This window comes from Cyrtonyx montezumae, unplaced genomic scaffold (assembly GCF_038088225.1).
Source record: "Cyrtonyx montezumae isolate F1298 unplaced genomic scaffold, pur_monq_1.0 scaffold_10, whole genome shotgun sequence".
Classification (NCBI taxonomy): Eukaryota; Metazoa; Chordata; class Aves; order Galliformes; family Odontophoridae; genus Cyrtonyx; species Cyrtonyx montezumae.
Genome location: NW_027071826.1, coordinates 49219820 through 49226502, shown reverse-complemented (window position 1 = coordinate 49226502; position 6683 = coordinate 49219820).

Below are 6683 nucleotides of genomic sequence, written 5' to 3'. Positions count from 1 at the left end.
TACAGCCAGACAAGCCATCTGCTGCCCAGGAAACTACATACTGTACGTGTCTGTACCTCTGACTCATGGTTGTCCTGCCCATGTGATATATGAGTAAATTACACCTGTTGTTGATCGCTCTGTACACCCCTTGACTGCTGGTACATTATCTTATTTCCTTCCTCCTGTTGCCCTCTTCCCTCTCCTAGCCACTTGCCTGAATTTGTCCAAACTTAACTGTTCCCCATCCCAGAGCAGTCTGGCAGTCCTTAGGGACCCTCTAATCGTGACAGTGCCCTCCCTGCCTGCTGGACTTAGATATCTCGTGGCTTCTTGGATTCCTCTTCTCAGTTTGGCAAATGGGTCCTGCCTGCACTATTGATTTTGTTTCTGTTCTAAGGGATATGAGAGCTTTGATAATTCCCTCCTGTGCTATTGCTAACTTTCTACCAACCACAATGAAAGAACAGCAGACTCGAAGATAACCAAGTTTCTACAGTTTTCTTTCATGGAAACAGGCATCTCAGTGTGCCCCATGGTAAGAAAATGTTGTAGCATGAGTTCATGAGTTAGGAGGACCGGGTAAATCACATTGAAAGGAGATCTTAAAAATGACTTTGCAAAGAAAGCTGTGTTCAGAACATATATTTGACTAGCAGGTCCAGCTGCTTTCCTATCCTATCCTGTCCTATCCCTGCTCTTATAATGGACAACTCAAGCATATCTTTGGAAATTGAAATTAACACTAGGCTGACAACTGTGAAATAGCATATTTTCAGTAGTAGGAGTTGCACTTCCATTAGCTCCTGCAACACATAAAGCATTAGGCTTTGCATGTAGACTCAGAATGGCCCAGCGATGTCATTTAACACCTTATTAAGCACTTAGTATCTGACCCATAAACGAGTCTGTCAGCCCAATTTGTGGGTAGATTCCATGCAGCATGTTAAAGTAGTCAAAGTCTCCAGAGTAATTTTAAATGTTCTGATTCCTGATGTAAAATCTTAGTGTTTTTCTGGAACCACCTAGATTTTGGTTCATTTTTTCAGGTAGCAGTAAGTTTTGCACCGTGTATAAATACACTTTCTTTTAACAATTTAAATGTTACTAGAAGAAGTTAGCTCCTGCCTTTTACCCCACACCTACAACTGATTATGCATCTTTATATTATTCATTACATTCTGTATTTCATCCGTCTGCTTTATGCCCTGCTTTAGAGATAATTCTGTTTGTAATGGCAAAGTCAGTGGTCATTCCAGTGTGTGGTATTTTGACTGCTTTTTCACAGTCAGTCTGACAAGAAGATATTCAGTAGAAATTTTTAAGATTTGCTTGTGTGTCAGCCCCTACTGAGGAAAGGATAAAAAGAAAGCACTGATTACATATTTGTATTATTAATATTTGTCTTTAGAAACAGGCAAATGTTGTCTGGGTGTTGACTGCAGTTGGGGTGCGCAGTCATCAAAATTAGCGAATGGTCTCTCATTCTCACTTAAATTGTTCCAGTTGTTCTAAACATACTGCTTTCATGTCAACACTACCTAAAAATCTAATGGATTTTGAATTATTTTTTTTTCCTAGCAGATTCATATTATTGACTGTGATATCCGTAATTACAGAACAACCAATGGATCAAATTAAATATTTTATTCTATAATGAGCCCAATTAGTGGCATCTAAGCAATGCTACGCCTATTACTCACTCTTTATATCTTTATTCAGTTCTGTTAATTGTATGCTTGGCACACGTGCATTTACTTACTGAAGAGTAACTGATATTCCAACACCAAAAAATGTAGTTAAAAACAGTAATTTCTATAAGGTACAGAGGGATTTTTTCCCAACAGTGAAATGTGAATTGCATTGTGTCTAATACTTTCCTGTAGAAGGGGAAAATGATTCAACACTTTAAACAAAACAATAAACAAATTTAGAAAATGGCTTGAGAGCAGCTCTGAGAAGAAGGATTTGGGGATGTCAGTTGATGAGAGATTCAACATTGTGCACTTGCAGCCCAGAAGCCCAACTGAATCCTGGGTTGCATCAAGAGAAATGTGACCAGAATGTCAAGGGAGGTGACTCTGCCCCTCTCCTCTGCTCTTGTGAGACCCCACTTGGAGTACTGTGTCCAGTTCTGGGGCCAATGACACAAGCACCTCTCCTATGGGGACAGGCTGAGAGAGCTGGGGCTCTTCAGCCTGGAGAAGAGAAGGTTCTGGGGGAACCTTATAGTGGCTTTCCAGTGCCTACAGGAAAGCTGGGGAGGGACTTTTGATAAGGGTGTGTAGCAAAAGGATGAGGGGAAACAGCTTTAAACTGGAAGAGGGTAGATTTGGACTAGATACAGGAAGAAATTCTTTACCGTGAGGATGGTGAGACCCTGGAACAGGTTGCCCAGTGAGGCTGTGGATGCCTCCCTGGAGGCGTTCAAGGCCAGGCTGCATGAGGCTGTGATCAACCTGATCTTAGGAGGTATCCCTGCCTATAGCTGGGGGTGTGAGCTAGATGATCTTAAAGGTTCCTTCCAACTGAAACTATTCTATGGTTCTACGATAAAGGAAAATAGTAATGATTCAAAAAAAGGAGAAAATTATTCCAATGAATGATTGAAAAAACACAAAGCAAATTGTGTCTTTGTGTTTTATAAAGCCAGAAAATCAAAAAGCATCATCCCTCTTATCCACTGCTTTTGAGAAAATAGTAGTAATTCCTCAAACATGCAAGTATTCAGCCCTGTGCTTGAATTAGACCCAGTAAAGGACTCCTGATATGGATAACTGAGTTAAATTAAACTTCGAAAATTTTAACATTTTCTTCGTATTCTAAATATAAGCAGCTAATTTTCTATGTTTTGGAGAGTGCTGAAAGCCATTCCAGAAAGTAAGGTAGAAGGGCACCAAGGAGAAGTGTTTATTAGGCCAAGTTTTGATAAACTCCATCTTGGAGAGCTGTGTTGTTAGGAATATAAACTACAAAATGCATCTGTGAATATATAAAATGCAAAATGTTTTGAAAATGACTTCCACTGACAGGCAGGTCCTGCTTGACCAACCTGATCTCCTATGATCAAGTGACCTGCCTGGTAGAGGAGGGAAGGTCTGTTGATGTAGTCTACCTAGCTTTCAGCAAAGCCTTCAACGCTGTCTCCTCCAGTATTGTTCTGCTGAATCTGGCAGGCCATGGCTTGGACAGGTACATTCTGGCTGGATGGCCAAGCCAGGATGGTAGTGAATGGAGCTAAATCCAGCTGGCAACTGGTCACAAGTGGCATTAAGCAGGGGTTGGTATTGAGGCCTTGTCCTGTTCAGTATCTTCATCAATGATCTGGATGAGGGAATTGAGTGCACCCTCAGTAAGTTTGCAGATGACACCTAGTTGGCTGGAAGTGTCGATCTGCCTGGGGGTGGCAAGGCCCAACAGAGTGATCTGGACAGGCTGGGTTGCTGGGCTGAGGCCAATGGGATGAAGTTCAGTAAGTCCCCAAGTGCCAGGTCCTGGACTTCAGCTACGACAACCCCAGGCAATGCTACAGGCTGGGGCAGAGTGACTGGAAGACTGTGTAGAGGAAACAGACCTGGGGTATTGATCCATGATTCAGCTGAACATGAGCCAGCAGTGTGCCCAGGTGGCCAAGAAGGCCAGTGGCATCCTGGCTTGTATCAGAAATACTGTTGCCAGCAAGAACAGGTAAGTGATCATCCCCCTGTACTCAGCACTAGTGAGGCCGCATCTCAAGTACTGTGTTCAGTTTTGGGCCCCTCACTACAAGAAGGACATTGAGGCCCTGGAGCGTGTTCAGAGAAGGGCAACAAAAGTGGTGAGGGGTCTGGAGCACAAGTCTTATGAGGAGTGGCTGAGGGAGCTGGGATTGTTCAGTCTGGAGAAGAGGCTCAGGGGTGACCTTGTTGCTCTCTGCGATGATTTGAACGGAGGCTGTGGTGAGGTGTGGGTCAGCCTCTTCTCCCATGTGACTAGCGACAGGACTAGAGGGAATGGCGTCAAGTTGTGCCAGGGGAGATTCAGACTGGGCATTAGGGAATACTCAGAGTGGTCAGGTGCTGGAATGGGCTGCCCAGGGAGGTGGTGGAGTCACCCTGGAGGTGTTCAAGAAGCTGCACTGAAGGACATGGTTGAGTTGGAAATATTAGTGATAGGTGGACAGTTGGACCGAATGATCTTGGTGCTCTTTTCATGACTCTAAGATCATGATCTTGGAGGTCACGATTCATGACTCTACGATTAGGAGCAGTGGCAGGTTTAGAATACAGTTTCTTCTTGATTTCAGTCAAATGACATTCTCCTTTCTGAAGGGCTATCTGTGAATGTAATCGTCCTGTAGTGTACTGTTATAAAATAAAACACATATAGTATGAAAATATAAATCTGATTGTTGAAAAACTGAAATGGAAAGAAGAGCTATAGAAATCACAAAAGGATTTGACCATTTAGTCACTACTTTAAAAATAAGCTGGGAAAGTATCTGCACAGTTCTAACAACTTCAGTCTGAAATAATATAACAGAAGTTTTCCATGAGTTTATAAACGGAATGTGCCATGACATTTTATTGCACAAGAACATTTTACAAGTAAGATGGGACACTGGTGTATTTATATGGTAAGCTGGAATCACAAGCTGCATTGGCAAATTCTCTGCTGGCCTCTGCTAACTGCCTTTCTTTGTTATAGCAGCCATGTAAAAATCCCAGTTAAGAACTTACACTTACTTGGCTTGGACTTTGCAAGTACTGACCCATGGTGGAAGACCACTTTGCTCTGAAATTACACATAGTTTGTCTGAAATTTTGTATCTGTTCTAAGAAAGAGATATCAGTGTATTGTGGGATAAACCTGTATGTGGAGCTGAAAGGTCCTTAATCTGATTTATAAAAAGGAGGATTTTCTGAAAGTTGCATTTCACATCTGTTACATAATGTCCAGATGAAATCCTTTTAAACTACCACTGCTGTACAATGCCATTTTACTTGGCTCTGTTTCAGGAGGATTTTTATTTGCGCAGCATACAAATAAAATATTCAGCAAGTAACACTCCAGTAAGTTCAACACTGCCTGTGCATGATAAATAATGAAATACTGAAATTTGGATCCACAAATGGGAACTCTGTGATCTGGTTTTGGATCCCCACCCAACAAAATAAAGAATATTCTGAATTATTTGGTTTCTTCAAAAATCAGTAGTGAAATTCAAACTGTATATTTAAAATTGTTTTCGTATATATTTGCAGTGGAAATGCACAGTTTCACTAGGTGACAATGAGTTCTGCATTGGTGTTGCTTTTACGTTGGGGTTTTTGTGACGATCTGTGACTAGGGTCGGCATCTGGATTATTTGGCCCTCAAGTCCAAAGTTTCATCCCAAGTACTGAGTATCTGTGTGTTGCAGATGGAACGTAGGACTGCGCCCAGAAACTGGGAAATAAAAGATATGATTTAGACATAAACTTATATGAACTTTATATAACTTTATATGTGCCTGGGGTTGCACATCAGTCTGCTGCGGTCTTCAACGTCCCCAGATCATCCTCACTCACACAGCTTGGGCTATGCCTAATCATATATGCAAAATTTCTGTAGCAAGCCCTGTGTTCTTTCTGTAAAGCTCCTCTAACCCGTTAGGTACAGGCAGCTTGTGACGTTTTCCATCCTCTTTTTTTTCTCCTTTTCGTTTCTACCCTGTAGACGATGGAAAAACGACAGCCTACTTTTTGTACATGCGGGTTGCCGAGGGGCACTGCAAGCCTGCCGCTACCCGATGGCAGGAGGTACCGTCTGTGCCGCACCAGTCGGCCAGATGTGGGTGCTGGCGCAGCGCTGACCGCCCGGGCTGTGGCACCACCTGCTGCCCGAGGTTGCTGCTCTCCTTGCGGCTGCTGACCTTGCTGCTGTTATGTAAACAGCAGTTATGCAAGGAATGCAGATTTCACCTTACATAACTGCACGCTGCCGTTCTACACTTATTTAGACTATCGGTTCGTAGAAAGTAAAAGAGGAGGAAGAGTGGTGTTTGTGGTATTAGAAATGTTTGTCTCTGGTTCCAAAATGACTTGTCTGCCTGTTTGTATTTTTCACTTAATTTCATGAAACTCCAGTCTCTACCTGGAGGAAATACCTTTATGTTCAAAAAAATCAGCACACATACACGTCATATTTGTGCCCATTTAAGAATGTCTGAGAAAACTTCACTGAATCACAGTTCCTGCACAAAGTGAACTTAATTCAATATGGATGCAGGAAAATAAATTATCAGGTTTTCAGCTGCTGTCACAACCCGAGGACCAGTTTCCTTTCCTTTTTCATTTGTTGCTAATGCCCAGCCTGCCCTAAAAGGAAAATCCAGTGTGAACAGGAATATGAGTCGATAGGTAGATGGTGCCAAAGACAAAGTAATCTTTTGCCTGTTGTGCCTCGCCTGTAATGCTTTGTAATCTTTATGAGCCAGAGATGGAATCTGGACTGTCCTAGGTGATTGTCATCAGTCAGTGAATGTCTTCCAAGAATGAGTCTGGTTCCATTTTTAACCCTGTCTATTTTGGTGTTCACAGCATCCAGTGGTGGTGAGCTTGTTCTACACATCACTGTACCCTGTGAGCCAGAGGAATGTAAGCCAGCTTTGATCCAAATACAGTATGACCAGATATAGCTCAGCTCTTTGAACTGTTAGGTCTTGCTAAGACTACAGGCAGCGT